Source organism: Triticum urartu, chromosome 1 (genome assembly GCF_003073215.2).
Source record: "Triticum urartu cultivar G1812 chromosome 1, Tu2.1, whole genome shotgun sequence".
Lineage (NCBI taxonomy): Eukaryota > Viridiplantae > Streptophyta > Magnoliopsida > Poales > Poaceae > Triticum > Triticum urartu.
In genome coordinates, this window is record NC_053022.1 from 102,962,615 (window position 1) to 102,979,038 (window position 16,424).

The window sequence follows — 16,424 nt, forward strand, 5'->3', positions numbered from 1 at the left end:
CGCCGAAGCCTTGGCAGCTTTTAAGCACAGCGTCCGTGATGAATGGCTTGCCCGACACCTCGGCCAAGAAAAACCGAGAACAATGGTAGCATTAACAAGCCTCATGGCCCACTTTTGCGCGGGTGAGGACAGCTGGCTAGCCCGATGCAGCACCAGCGACCCCAATACATCTGAAGTTAAAGATGAAAATGGGAAACCACGGCACAACAGCAATAACAAACGCCGGAACAAAGGAGACAACACGAAGAGCACGGCAGTAAACGCCGGATTCAAAAGCTCTCGGCCAGGTCAGAAGCCGCCCTCTAAAGGCGCTAGAGACAAACTGTCTAGCCTGAATAAAATTCTGGACCAAATATGTCAGGTCCATAGCACCCCTGGCAAACCAGCCAATCACACCCACAGAGAATGTTGGGTCTTCAAGCAGTCCGGCAAGCTCAACGCCGTACACAAGGGGAAGGATGCACCAAGCGAAGATGAGGATGAGCCTCTCAAGGGAAACGCTGGGGAACAAAAGAAATTTCCACCAGAAGTCAAAATAGTAAACGTGTTACACGTGATCAATGGAAGAAACAAAATGGCACTCCCAGAAAAATACGCCCGAAGGCCTATCACAGCGGAGTCCTGCCACTGGTTGTCTCAACCGATCACTTTCAACCATCGTGATTACTCAGCAAGTATCCGGCATGCAGAATGGGCTGCCCTGGTATTAGACCCAATAATTGACGGATACCGCTTCGCACGAGTCCTGATGGACGGTGGCAGCAGTCTAAACCTGATATACCAGGACACAATCCGCGAAATGGGGATAGACCCAACAAAAATTCGCCATAGCAATATTACCTTTAAAGGAGTAACGCCAGGCCTAGGGGATCATTGCACGGGCTCCCTGCTACTAAAAGTTATATTTGGCTTCCCTGATAACTTCCGTAGCGAACATCTAACCTTCCACATCGCCCCGTTCCAAAGTGGCTGTCAAGCACTACTCGGACGCGAAGCTTTCGCTCGCTTTAATGCAATACCATACTACGTTTCCCTCACACTCAAAATGCCAGGTCCTCGTGGCATCATTACAGTGAACGTAAATATTAAGCGATTTTTGTGCGCCGAAGAGCGTGCGGCTGCCTTGACAGCCGCACACTAAAAATGGCCTCACCAACTAAAACATTTAGTAGGTCGTCACGACCTCGGACACGGTTAGACGAGTCCAGTGCAGCTATATGCAATTTATACTGGGTCAATGATCACACCCCTATTGCAAATACAAGGGGCTCAACGGGCGCAGACAAGTGGCAATTCTTACTCACCTTGAATTATACATGGTTTATTTAAAAACTATCTTTTTGCATGACAGCTTTTTTACCTAAGCTCCTCTCTTTTACAGATAATCATCGTGCTACACCTGTCCAGGATACGACACAACGGAGACACAGGCACAGACATGCAGGAGGGACCCGCTCCAAGGATTCTTTTTAGATTAAGACCCTGCGTAAACCTTTTTTACTGTCTCTTGTTGATACATATCCACCGAGTTCTCAGCACAATTGAGAAGGATGCTGGCGTCTTGGCATGTGGCCACGTCAGAATAATGCACGTACCTGGACACAAGGGGCTTCTTACGAAGGGCACTATCTAGGCCCGGGTTATAACATAAAGACCGAATACCTTAGGGAGTATTCGGCGTCGCGAGTTTGGCCTTATATGCATCAGCTCCGAATCATTGTCTTTGGTCAAATGTTGGGTTTGCCCGGCTCCTGTGTTTTGGTGCCTTATGTTTCGCTTTACCGGCTAAGGTAGCACCAGGAGAACTACTGCGATTGTGCCCTGGTTCATCCGGACGAGCACCTCAGTAGAGAAAGCCGAAAACTGACTGTCATGATATAGCGTGAGACTGGTCAACCACTCGGTGACCTATCGGAATGTTAGAATTCCTCCGCCTTAACGAAGGGCCATTTCCCGGCCAGGCATGTACGCACCCCGTGATCGGGAGAGTGCGGAGCCACCAGGGGCTATCTAGTAGCCCCACTGTCAAACTCCTATGGCTAAGTGGAAGTGTTAAAGCATTATAGTCCGGTTGCCTCACTCGCTACGCTATCACCTCCTTAATAGGACCAAGACGTTGGGTTAAGTGTGAACACGCGTTTTTTGTGAACACCCCCGCATTTTATGCGTGGGGGTTGAAGCCGACGGCTGCAATCTTTCAGGTTATACACAGGTATACATAAACGGCCGCACAGGAGGCATCATACTACTTTCAGGCAAAAGTATAAAAATAACCTCATAAAAAATTCATAAAAGCATTGTGCTTACAATGAAAATACATATCACTCAAACATAATATTTTTCGAGCACTGGGCCTCTATTAAACTAGCACCCTCGAGAACCTCCTCGAAATAGTGCTCGGCAGCCACCCGGCCTATGGCTGATCCCTGCGCCGCAACGGTGGTAGCGTCCATCTCTGCCCAGTATGCTTTAACACAGGCAAGGGCCATTCGCGAGCCTTCTATGCACGCCGACCTCTTCATCGCATTAATGCGCGGCATCGCATCAAGGAGCAGCTGCACTAAGCTGAAATAGCTGTTCGACTTTGGTCTTTTCGGCCATAGCTGATCCACAACAGACCTCATGGCGAGTCCGGACAACCTATTCAGTTCGGCCCATTCGGCTAGCTGGTCAGTCAATGAAAGCGGACGTTCGGGAACGTGGAATTGCGTCCAGAACAGCTTGTCCACTTCACGATCTGTCTGACCTTGGAAGTACTTGGCCGCATCGGCAGCGCTCGCCGCCAAATCCATATACGCATCTGCCGAACTCCACAGCCGATCCAGAGGGGCATACCGAGGATCTCCGAACTTCCTCCGTAACATGAAGAGTTTCCCAGCCGCAATATCCCCGGCTTCCCGCAGCTCCTCCTTCTTCGCTCTCATAGCAGAGCGGGTGTCTTTGTCTGCCATCGTGGCCTTCTCAAGGTCCGTTGCCTTCACTCGGTTTTCTTTTTCAAGAAGCCGGCAACGGTCGGCAGTGTCTTTTAATTCTACAGCCATCTTGGCCATCTTCTCTTTGCTCTCGCCATGTGCGGCCTTCTCGGCTTTCAACTCTTCGGCCGCCTTCAAAGCAGCCGCATTACTAATCCTCGCTTGTTCCTTGGCTCGGGCAAGTTCCGCCCGCAAGGCTTCCACGGTGGCAGCTCCATCTGCAGTCACAACATATTAAAGATACTGGCATTATGCTGCTCTTACTATGTGGCGTTCACCGGATAATAACACTTACCTTGTGCCTCATCAAGCCTCTTGTTAACAAGCTCGATGTCGGCGTCTGCCGCATCCAGTTGCCGTTTTAATTGGCCAAACTCCCTAGTCCGGCTAGCCACCGGAGCTCCCACCACCTGCACATAAAGGCAGTTTGGTTATTGCCTGGGAATATGATCCTCTGTTCGCCGATGTTCTCGACGACAACCAGAGTCTCAGGGGCTACTATAACATGTGCAGTACTATCACATATTATCTCACATACCTCAAAGCCTGTCAATAGACTCATAAAGGCTTCATGTAATCTGCTTTCAGCGGACGATATTCTCTCCATCACCGTACCCATCAGTGTACAGTGCTCTTCTGAGATGGCCGCTCGCCCCATCAACTCCCTCAGAACGTCCGACCGCACACCAGACGGTGCCGGACTCTTTCGTATGCTCTCTTCAGGAGTCGGACACTGGGGACTTTGGGGGTCTACGGGATTATCTTCTGGCCTCACCGGATCCGGAGAGGCCCTCCGCGACGACACTTCGGGGTCGCCCGCTTCTGGAGCGGAGGAGTCCGGGGGAGGCGTTTCGCTCTCCATCATCTCTGGAAGAAGACCCCCCCGAAGACGAGCTCATTTGAGAGGGGCTGAGGCCCGAACTGCAAGATAGATGCGGTGGTTATTTTCTTAGAGGAAAAAGATAGCATACCCTTACTATTAAAATATTTTGGATCACTTACGACTCATTGGAGGGCTGATCCCCCCGCGGACTCTGCGCGGCAAAAACACCCCCCAAGGCAGGACCCTTAGTGGGAGACCTCTTCTCCCGTTTGGAGGCTTCGGCTTCCGGATCCTCGAAAGCAGTCCTTTTCCTCCCCCGATCATCCTCCTTCGTGGAGACGCTCGTTCCCTCGGTTGGAGCAGATAGCGATGGGGGCCCGTGTCCGCCCGTATTATCCCCCCTCGGTATCTTCCTTCGAGGGCTCCGGGCAAGGTGCGACCTCGAGCATATTTTCCAATACCGGATTTTCCAAACCCTCAGGAAGGGGGGCCAAACACCAAATCATCTTCGCCTTTGTTAGCCAGTCTTGGTCAAAAAGCGGACTCTCAGAAATAACTTCGAATAAAAGACAGCGTGTTCAGCTAGGGGATTTCTTACTTGTTCGGCGGTGTGGTTACTGCTCAGGCCCGCGTCTTCGGTAATATCCGGACATTCCACTTGAGGTCCGAAGAATGACTTGTACATCTCCTCGTGCGTCAGGCCAAGGAAACTTTGAATGGCACGTGGTCCCTCTGGGTTGAACTCCCACAAGCGCAGGGGCCGGCGTTTGCAAGGCTGGACTTGACGAACCAGCATAACTTGTATTACCACAACCAAATTAAAATCTCCCTCAAAGAGATCTCAGATGCGGCTTTGCAATATAGGCACGTCCTTGGCCGGACCCCAGCTCAGACCCCTGCTAATCCATGACATCAATTATGGTGGGGGGCCCGGGCGGAAAGCGGGGGCAGCCGCCCACTTGGCACTTCTGGGAGCCGTGACGTAGAACCACTCCCGTTGCCATAATTCGGACACCTCTGGAAAGGAACCTTTAGGCCATGGAGCTCCTGCCATCTTGCCTATTGATGCACCTCCGCACACTGCATGCTGCCCCTCGATCACCTTCGGTTGTACTTCAAAGGTCTTGAGCCACAGGCCGAAGTGAGGGGTCACACGAAGGAAGGCCTCACACACGACAATAAATGTCGTGATGTGGATAAAGGAGTCCGGAGCTAGATCGTGAAAATCTAGCCCGTAATAGAACATCAAACCCCTGACGAGAGGATCCAGAGTGAGGCCTAGACCTCGGAGGAAGTGGGAGACTAACACAACATTCTCGTTGGGTTCGGGAGTAGGGACGATCTGCCCTCGAGCAGGCAGCCGATGCGACACCTCGGCGGTCAGGTATCTGGCCTCCCTCAACTTCTTAATGTCCTCTTCCGTCACGGAGGAGGGCATCCATTGGCCTTGAAGGCTGGGTCCGGACATGATTAAAGATTTGGAGCACCTGACCTGGTCTTTGGGTGTTAGAACTCGAGGCGGGGGAAGGGTTTGGTTGAGCACGAGAGGGAAAAAGCGAAAACCTTGTCCCCTTATAAAGAGGGTGAATATCAAGCGTCCTCTCCGTAGCCATTTGGGACTTACCTATAATCTAGCAGTCCTAGACACGGTTGGATTACCCACGACCGCATTAATGAGGATCCCATAATTAGGGGAACACGATCTCCGCTTCGGCAAGACATGTCAAGAAACCGCCTCGCGTTATGTGTGGAGCTGGTTAAGAGAAACGGTTCGAATAATCACCGGGTCATGACGTAACGTCATGTTGCCAAAACAAGCTAGCGAAGTAGATCTATGAAAAGGTTATTCTCTCTGCAGTGGAATGTGGAATTTATTTTGCAGGGTCGGACACTATCCTCGTATTCAAATTCTTCTGTGATGTATTCGGAGAAGGAACCCGCCTTGCAATGCCGAAGACAACTGCGCGCCGGACTCATCGTCATTGAAGCCTGGTTCAGGGGCTACTATGGGAGTCCTAGATTAGGGGGTCTCCGGACAGCCGGACTATCTCCATTGGCCGGACTGTTAGACTATGAAGATACAAGATTGAAGACTTTGTCTCGTGTCCGGATGGGACTCTACTTGGCGTGGAAGGCAAGCTAGGCAATACGTATATGGATATCTCCTCCTTTGTAACCGACCTTGTGTAACCCTAACCCTCTCCGGTGTCTATATAAACCGAAGGGTTTTAGTCCGTAGGACAACAATCACAACATACAATCATACCGTAGGCTAGCTTCTAGGGTTTAGCCTCTCTGATCTCGTGGTAGATCTACTCTTGTACTACCCATATCATCAATATTAATCAAGCAGGACGTAGGCTTTTACCTCCATCAAGAGGGCCCAAACCTGGGTAAAACTTCGTGTCCCCTGCCTCCTGTTACCATCCGGCCTAAACGCACAGTTCGGAACCCCCTACCCGAGATCCGCCGGTTTTGACACCGACAGGGACGCTCCTCGATTCTTCTGAACTGTTCTTCATCTTCGGTTGTCGGTCTTGAAAACTGGTTCAACAAATCTTCTCGTCTTCGATCTTGGGGATCGTCAAAATGCATTCAACGAGTTTACACGTCGGGTATCCGAGGAGCCCCTTTAAGTTTCCGGCCTTTATCAATGCCTTGTTATTTTTATGCCACACCTCAGGTTTGAAGTTGTTCCTAGGAGGCAGTGTCCTCTTGCGTCCGAGCTCCAATGCCGGACTGCATTCGAGGTATCTTTTGCAAACGAGCACCAACGCCGGACCGCTTCCGAGCTCCAACGCCGGAATGTATCCGAGCTCCAACGCCGGACTGTACCCGAGCTCCAACGCCGGACTGTCATAAATCACCTTGGTTCAAGAAAGTTGAAGGATTTTAGCTGAGCTTAATGCCGGAAATGCCCTCTATGGAGCCAGCCACTAGCGCCCGAGCTTTATGCCGGACTGCTTCCGAGGTGGTGCACCACCCCGACTGTGGGCCGATTTTTTATCAATATTTATGATTGGTGCAATTTATTCTCTACCGAGATATATAGCCAGTAGCCATCAAGGGTGTGTATCGGTCTAAAACCCGAGATGCACCTGAAGGATGACGTAAGACCGCTGATCCCAGTAGCCGCTGAGACTCAGGTTGATTTGTAAAATCGGCCTAAGGATCAAGTCCTAGCTCGGCAGAATACTTCGGGACACAAAAAGCGGCATGCTCAGTCCTCGAGACTCAGGTTGGGTGCGGCCGACCAACCCGAGGATCAAAATCTCGTCGGAAACTATATTGCACTTAAAATTTTCTGCATTGAATAGACAATGCAGTAGCCCCCGAGACACTAGTCGGGTGGCAACACCAGATCAGGGGATCGATGTGCCCCTTTAATATTTGTAAATAATAAGCCCGAAGCCCAGTAGCCCTCGAGCCTTAATGCGGGCACGGGTGGCCGAATTAAGGATCAATATCCATAGTAAAATCACAAATTATGTATAATGACTCTATGTATCCAAGTACTTTACATCATTAATGCTCAGATCCGCATTGTACAAAACTTTGTTGACCGACCATCGGCTTCCACCTCCTCGGCCAGTAGCCGAGGAGTGTTTGTCCTACTTTATAAAGCCTTTATGAGGGCAAGACAAACAAGGCAATCTGGCCATACGGTTTTATAAACAAAGGTACGCAGAGAGATATGTTATATTACTGTTTAACATAAGAAATGTCTTCCAAAGAAAATAGTCCCGCCATCGGTTCCTTTCTTTGGGTTGTCATGCTAAGCATGATCATGAAACCTCAGCTCTAATGTAAGAGCAAAATATCGAGGATTTAGTTTGGGAGGCCAGTTAATAGCCCCCGGTAGTGTTCAGCGACAGTCGAGGTCAAGCCGTAAACACTTCAGCCATTGTTATGAATGGCCGTCATTTAACACAGTCATCGGATCGCTGACCAGTTTACGCTTATGTGACAGTAAGTTTTCGGCTTTCTCCACTGAGGTGCTTAACCATGTGAGCTGGAAGCACAATCGCAGTGGTTCTCCCTTTGCATGCCTAGCCAAACAAAGAGGAACGTAGGAAGCAAGTGCAGGAGCCGGGCAACCCAACTATTGACCGAAGACACAATTCGAAACCGATGCATATATAACAATATCCGAGAATGTTTTTGCCGAATATTTAAAGGTGTCTGGCGTTGCACTGCGAGACTTGTGCTGAAAACACACAAATAGTTTAAAAGTGTCATAAGCTTGGAAAACCAAAAAATGTCAGTAAAAACTTGACGTCCGAACAAGATCAAGTGTTCGGTGCCAATCCGAAAATTGGTCTTAGAAAAAAAGAGTGCTTCTGTCGTGCTTTAACATGTCACATCCTATCTCAAGACTTTAAGCGGGTCAGCCTACGGCTTCAACCTCCTATTCCGAAGGCGGAGTACTTCTCATTAGGCCAGTTTAGCAAACTAAACTCTAGCGGCTTTGAGAGAGTAATTAGGCTCCCTGGCTAGTGACCACACACTCGTGTTGAAAAAAGGAGTGATGTATAATAATAGTAATAAAAACTTTGCAACAACTAAGAAGAAGAACACTTATTATAAAACGGCTCATATAAATTTAAGAGCCCCCAAGTGACTTGGGTAAAAGAATTTTATGTATAATGATTGTATGTACCAAAGTACTAATATCATATCTTTGTTCACCCGAACTTTAAACGCGTCTTAACCGACCGTCGGCTTCTCCCTCTTCGGTTAAGGACCGAAAAGTGTTATGTACTCCACCTGTCGAGAATATCGACAGTGTTTCCGATAACCAGGCAACCGGGCCATAAGGCTATAACAGACAAAGCGCGCTCAGGGAACTTATGCTATATTACAGACGAATTGTAAGAAGCATCTTCGAAGAAAATAGTACCCCCACCGGTACCTTTCTTCGATGCTCATTATTACTATGAGACTTGTGCAATAGATTTTTTGTACTCATGAGTTCCGTTGTGTGCCGACCATGATTGAAAACAATAAGAGCGCTACCTTTCGACTTCACCCAGTCTGAGGTCAGAGCTCGGAGGACCCGGTCGTGACAATCACAGAGGTGCTCCCTTTACTCCCTAGCCAAACAATCGGGAACGTAGGGGTAAGCACAGGAGCCAGGCAACCCAGCTTGCAAATCGCTTAAGTCAATATGGTGCATATTGTGGCGTAATACACGAACAAGGAACGAAGCCGTACAAGTATAATCATATGCAAGAGGAAAAGCTTCATAAAGGAAGCCCCCAAAAAACGGAGTATTTGAATTTGTGCGTCACAAACAAAGTTTGGACAAGGAAATTTTTTACAAGCAACTTTTTTCCAAAAAAGTATAATGCTTGGTCGAACCGAACACAAGTTAAAAATTTAAAACTTTGAGCATGAAGGCAACTTAGCTGGTTAATGTGTTCGGTATTGATGACGCGGTCCGAGCTTGATGCGGACAAGGTTCCATCCCCCAAGCCGGTCCCGAGGTGGCGGAGCAAAGGGTTCGGCACTCCGAAGTGGTGACATAGCACGGTCAATGCAGGCCGGCAGAGTGATGCCGAAGTCCCCGGCATGGGGTAATGAAGTGTTGACGAAGCCCCCCGTCCAGCCGAGGTAACGTGGTATGTCAGTACGCCGAGTTGACGATACTGCCCAACCCGGATCATTTTCTTGTGCACAAAAAAATAGTGCAAACCCGAGATAATAGTAATGATAATAAAAAAATGTTGCATAATCAATAATTTATGCAAAGTGAGTAATAAAAGAAATATGGCCTGTGCGCCGAACACTCGATGAGGTAGAGCTCTCTTGGCGATGCCGAAGTCCCCGAGGCAACCGAACACGTCGGTATGGCAATACGACCAACAAGGTGATCCTGCGAGCCGATTTATGCCGATTAGGACGACGACGTCGGCTTGCCGAAGAGACCACGTGACGTGGTCGAAGTCCATCACCTACACACATAAAATAGTGCGGTCCAAAAAGGATAATTGCTTTTCACAAAAAATAATTTATTAAAAGAGATGTGGCCTGGCGTCGAAGTCATGTCGATGCAGGGCATCGGCGTGACGTGGTGAAGGCGTAGCCAAGCCCGAATTCGCAGGCCAGTCTGAGTTCCGGATGCGGCATTCGCCGAACTGTATACGGAAACTGACCGAACCACCACGCCACCGTTGTTAATACAACCACCATTTGATAAACCTGTGTATAGATGATGAAACAAACCGGAGTAATAATTCCTTGGGAAAAATAAACCCAAGCAAGAAAAAAATACTAGGATTAATAGCACCTGGTTTATCTGCTGTAGCAATCTGGAGAAAGGTTACTCCCAAAATTAGGGCTCGATCCGCACACCCATTGCCTAATGGGTGATGAAGCGGTGGCATGACGATGCTAGCAAAGGTTGGCTCGCCGAGGAAAAGCCCGTGGTCCAGCTAATGTGATGAAGCTAGTCGGCTGGTGACGGCGAAGTCTCCGAAGTAAGTTGATGAAGAGATGGTGAAGCCCTCGTTCTAGCCGAGGAGATGGAGCAGGTCGGTAAGGAGACGTTGCAGCTGCCGTGTCAGCCGAGGTGTTGAAGCAGTTCAGCGTGATGGACATCGGCTTGAAGAAGCAACAGTGCGGCCATGCCGACGCAGGTCGCAACTTGTGGCGCGGTCAATGCCGGTTTGGTGAAGTGACCATGCGGCGATGCGTGTTTCCCACTCCGTGTAATCCGTGGGGAGGCGATGTTGGTGATGATTTATCCTTGGTGATTCCGAACTCTTGTTCGCTCGCCGAGATGATGATCCGAAGAAGTTGAGCTCGGCTCAAAAGGCGACGACGTGTCTAGCGCAGGTCGGCAGCCGTGGAGCAGTATTGTCGGACTGGTTTGACACCAGCATGATAGTGAAGATTACCTCAGAGGAGGCTTAAAATTTTATGGGCACGTGTTTAAAAACAGTGCACAATAGCCTAGGAGCAAATTCCTTTAAGAAGGTTGTCCCATATCACGTTCATAAAGAAACATGAATTCGGGTCGGATCCGTATTTGCGTAGAAAACAGATCCGAAAAGTGATGCACCAATCGGAAGGTTCCCGGGGTTTGGACGGTCGGATCGAGCTGAAATTTGGAGGGGTAGTAGATATAGGAATTCCGCAGCCGATCAACGGTTGGATCTTTCAAAGGACGTCCGAGCTAGGTGCTAGAGACCACGCCCTAAACTTGTCCAGATTCCCGTCCAGATTTTACAGGGCTCCGGTATATCGTAGATTGCCGGAGATTCCTCCATCAGAACTCGACGAAATTTTGCATGGTTGTTGTAGACTCAATTACGCACAATTCCACCAAAGGAATCATCAAATAGATGCTCGAGGAGGCGGTGGCAGCGGATACAAGTTCGCTGTTCGGAAAAAACAGCATGGTCGCCCGAGGGCAATATTGACGTTGAGCCCCCGAGCTCCATGGATGATTCCTCCATGATCTTGATAGAGATCGTAGTTGATGTTGATGAAGGACCCCGTCCGAACACAACAATCGGAGATGGAGCGCGGTCCTCGGTCGAGCCGAGGGGACCAGTCGAGCCGGCGACGAAAATGGCGGCGTCGCAGTTGACCTGTGGGCGAGCCATTGATCCTTTTGCCGATCACACAGCGGAACTCGGGTAGGGGGTCCCGAGCTGTGCGTCTAGGATCGATGGTAACAGGAGGCAGGGGACACGATGTTTACCCAGGTTTGGGCCCTCTTGATGAAGGTAATACCCTACGTCCTGCTTGATTGATATTGATGATACGAGTATTACAAGAGTTGATCTACCACGAGATCGTAGAGGCTAAAACCCTAGAAGCTAGCCTATAGTATGATTGTTGTATATGATCTATCGACTAGCCTGGCCTCGGTTTATATAATGCACCAGAGGCCTAGGATAACAAGAGTCCTAGCCGAATACGCCGGTGGGGAGGAGTCCTTGTCTTGATCACCAAGTCTTGTGGAATCTTCCATGTATGTGGCAGCTGTCCGAACTGACCCATGAGTACACGGCCATGGGGTCCTCGGCCCAATCTAACAGATCAGGAGATGACGTGTTGAGTACCCCCTAGTTCAGGACACCGTCAACGACACTTCTTTTAAAAAGAGGAAGTACGTAGACATAACCAAAACACAAACAATAATATGAAGAGGAAAATGCATAAGGAGATCTTCCGTGCAATACAACGTAAAAAAGAAAAGAAAATGCAAGTCCATGTGACATATAATTTATTAAAAAGTATAAAATATATCAATTCTAGCCGCGCAATTGCGTGGGTGGACCCTCTTGTTAAAATTAAAATTAAAGATCGTGAATGCTATGCTTTATGTGATTTGGGTGCTAGTGTTTCCATGATTCCAAAAACTTTGTGTGATGTGTAAGGTTTCTGTGAATTTGATGATTGTTCTTTAAATTTGCATCTTGCGGATTCCACTGTTAAGAAACCTATGGCAAAGATTAATGATATTCTTATTGTTGCAAATAGGAATTGTGTGCCCATGGATTTCATTGTTCTTGATATAGATTGCAATTCTACATGTCATATTATTCTTGATAGACCTTTCCTTAGAACGATTGGTGCAATTATTGATATGAAAAAAGGAAATATTATATTCCAATTTCTGTTAAGGAAATGCATGGAACACTTTTCTAGAAACAAAATTAAATTACCGTATGAATCTGTCGGTGTTCTGGGAACAGGGGTCCCCAGACTTGCCTGCCTGCGGCCCACGGCGTGGTTAAGCCAGCAGGCCGTACGGCCCATCTTCATCAACAAGGCATCCAAGACCCTTGCAAGGGTCCAAGCCTCGCGAGGCGGACGACGCAAGGCCTCCTCTGGAGCGTCCTAGCTAGGCAGGCTCACGAGGAGCGGAGATATCAAGGCGGGGCAAACCTCATGAGGCCCTCGTGACGTGGGCCATGACGCACGACACTAGGTGGGCGTCAGCGCGCACAGCATCCTTATTTCCTCTTTGGTGCTAAGGAGGCTAGCACAGACGAAGAGTACCGAGGCATCAGGCAAAGGTTGCTATATTGGTGCAACAAGACCAAGACAAGGAGGACGGCAAGACGGAGGTCATCGTGGAGCCCAAGACGGCGTCACCGCCAGAGCTTTTTGCAGGCGAAGACCACTTTTGTCAGGATAGCTTGTACTAGCTGTCCCCCTTCAAATTTGCTCGCCGTTGTTGGCTCCCTCCCCGCTCGATATTTTGGGAAGAGGACCAGGGCCTATATAAGTAGAGCTAGCCACCATAGCAAGAGGCATCTCATCTTAGCTTGATCCAACCTGATCGAGAGCCTACTCACAAGAACACCTCAACCTCAGGATGTTATTCTTCCCTTGTACTTTCATCATCAACCCTAGAGGCAATCCACCACCACCACACTGGAGTAGGGTATTACACCACAACGGTGGCCCGAACTAGTATAAACCTCGTATCTTTCCGTGTTGCGAGTTTGTCGAGTTCGTTCGCGAGATCTTAGCGAGCTAGGGCATAGATTGGTGGGAAGGGAAGAGTTAACGTGCACCCCAGTGTTTGAACCTTAAGGGTTTGCCGGAACCCCACATCCGACATCTGGCGCACTAGGTAGGGGTGCGCCGGGGCTCCTCTCCACCAACCTGCGCCCCGTACCGCCGCACTACGCTCCCATGGCAAGTGCCCCGCCACCCACCTCTGCAGCCAACACGAGCAGCAGGGAGTCTGGGTACTGGGCCCTGGCCCCCGCCCTGCGGCGAGTGCAGTGGCCGGCCAAGTTCAAGCCGGAGATGCCGCCGTGTTACGACGGCGCGGCAGACTCGGCGCCGTTCCTGCTAGTGTACGAGGAGGCCGTCCTCGAAGCCGGAGGCAACTACAAGATCATGGCGAACTGGTTGCCCATGGCCCTCGCCGGTGAGCCGCGCGCCTGGCTGCTCAACCTCCCGGGATCCACGGTGGCATCCTGGGGGAACTCCGCAACCTCTTCACCGCGCGCTACGCGGCGCCGGCGCACCACGCAGTCGCGGCACTACTGGGTGTCTCCCAAGCACTGCCTTCAGATCACCACGTCAAGCCTTTCTTCCGTCAGATTGGGGCAGCCTCCAAGCGCCCGGGGGCTCCGCCGGGTTGGGCTGCGCCGGAGGCCGACCTCACCTTCGGCTCGGAAGACCACCCTGACTCCACCGCCGGCTCCGGGATGCTCCCGATGCTCCGCACACCCACCATCTGCAACATGGCCGTTACCAAGACCCTCATCGACGGCGGCACCGGCCTCAACTTGCTCTCCGTAGAATCCTTCAGCCTTCTTCATGTGCCGCTCGAACAGCTCGACCTCAGCAAGCCCTTCACAGGAGTAGGTGGTGGAGCTGCCCACTCGCTGGGGCAGATCCGCCTCCCTGTCACCTTTGGCACGCGAGACAACTATCGCACCGAGGTGGTGGACTTTGACATCGCCCGCATCGGTCTCCCGTACAATGCCATCCTCGGGTACCAGGCTCTCGCTCAGTTCATGGCGGTGACTCACCCGGCCTACAACCTCATGAAGATGACAGGGAGCAAGGGCATCCTCACCATCAAGGGGGACACTGAGGAGGCCGTGGAGGCACTCAGGCTCGCCTTCAAGACCGCGGCAGCAGCACAGCCAGCCGGCGCCGGTACGCCCGAGGCCAAGGAGACTGCACCCACCAAGAAGAAGCAGATGTTCAATCAAGACAAGGCGGAGACCAAGCAGGTGCCTGTCAACGAGGACGGGTCTTCAAGAGCCACCTTCACCATAGGAACCGGACTTGACCCGGGACAAGAAGAAGCTTTGGTGAGGTTTTTTGCGCGCGAACAAGGAGATATTCGTGTGGGAACCCAATCAGCTGGTAGGGGTCCCGAGAGAGGTAATCCAGCATCATCTAAGGGCGTGCCCCAACGTACGCCCCGTGAAGCAGCGAGCAAGACGGTAGTCCACTGAGAAGCAGACCTTCATCATCCAAGAGACACACAAGCTGGAGGCGGCAGGTACCATCCGAGAAGTTCGATACCCCGAATGGCTGGCGAACCCCGTCGTAGTACCGAAGAAAGGCGGGAAGGAACGGATGTGCGTCGACTTCACCAACCTTAACAAAGCATGCCTCCAGGATCCGTTCCCGCTTCCGCGCATTGATCAAATCGTTGACTCCACCGCTGAGTGCGACTTGCTATGTTTCCTGGATGCATTCTCAGGATACCACCAAATCAAGATGGCGGTGGAGGATGTGGAGAAGACGGCCTTCCTGACACCATGCGGGGTGTACTGCTACACCTGTATGCCCTTCGGGTTGGGCAACGCGGGCGCGACCTTTCAACGATTGATGCAAATCGCCTTGTGGCGGCAGCTCGGTAGAAACACAGAGGCCTACGTTGATGACATAGTGGTCAAATCTCGCGAGGCGAGGACATTGATTCAAGACTTGGAGGAGACCTTCGAGAGCTTGCGCCAAGTGAACTTGAGGCTTAACCCGAAGAAGTGCGTGTTTGGCGTCCCCTCCGGCAAGCTACTGGGGTTCCTTGTATCCCACAGAGGGATCAAGGCGAACCTGGAGAAGATCAAGGCCATCGAAAATATGAGCCCACCACAGACCCTCAAGGAGATGCAGAAGCTAGCAGGGCGGGTGACCGCGTTAGGACATTTCATCTCCAAGCTAGGCGAGCGCGCCTTACCCTTCTTTAAGCTCATGAAGAAGAAGGGCCCGTTCGAGTGGAGCCCAGAGGCCGACCGGGCCTCCCAAGACCTCAAGAAATACCTCGCCAGCCCCCTAGTGATGGTGGCACAGTGGCCTCTCGAGCCTCTGGTGCTCTACCTTGCCGCCACCCAGTACTTCGCCAGCGCAGCGCTGGTGGCGGTTTGGTAGGAGCGCCAAGACAAGGGTGTGCTGCGCCAAGCCAGAGCTGATGCAGCGCGGGGTCAAGAAGGCGCAGCAAAGCCATCAGCGGCGGAAGACGAAGCTCAGCAGGGCAGCATTGCAGAAGCTCCTGAGGACGGTCAGGTCTCAGGAAACCCACCACCTCAGGATATGCCACAATCTTCGCGGGACCCGAGCCTCGACAGTGTGCCAGCCGTCGTCGAGCACCCGGTGTACTTCGTCAGCACCGTACTGCGGGACGCGAGGGCGCGCTACCCCATGCCGCAAAAGCTCCTGCTCGCACTCTTGGTGGCCTCGCGCAAGCTGCGACACTACTTCCAGGGCCACCCCATCAAGGCCGTCTCAGCCTACCCATTGGAGAGGGTGCTCAAGAGCCCTAACTCAGCTGGAAGGGTCGCTGAGTGGAACATCGAGTTGCAAGCATTCCATTTGGAGTTTAGCACTACCAGGGTCATCAAGGGAGCCGCGCTCGCCGATTTTGTGGCAGAATGGACAGATGCCCCGGCTCTTGAGGAAGGAGAAGACCGGTCCATCTACCCAGAAAGCGAGGCACCAGACGACTGGGTCATGTATTTCGATGGCGCCTTCGCGCACTAGGGGCGGGGGCTGGAGCAGTGCTCATCTCGCCCACTCAGGACAAGCTCTACTATGCCGTGCAACTCTGTTTTCAGCACGGCAAGAAGGTCTCCAACAACATCGTAGAATACGAAGGCCTCATAGCTGGCCTGAGGGCTGCGGCGGCTCTAGGGGTGAAG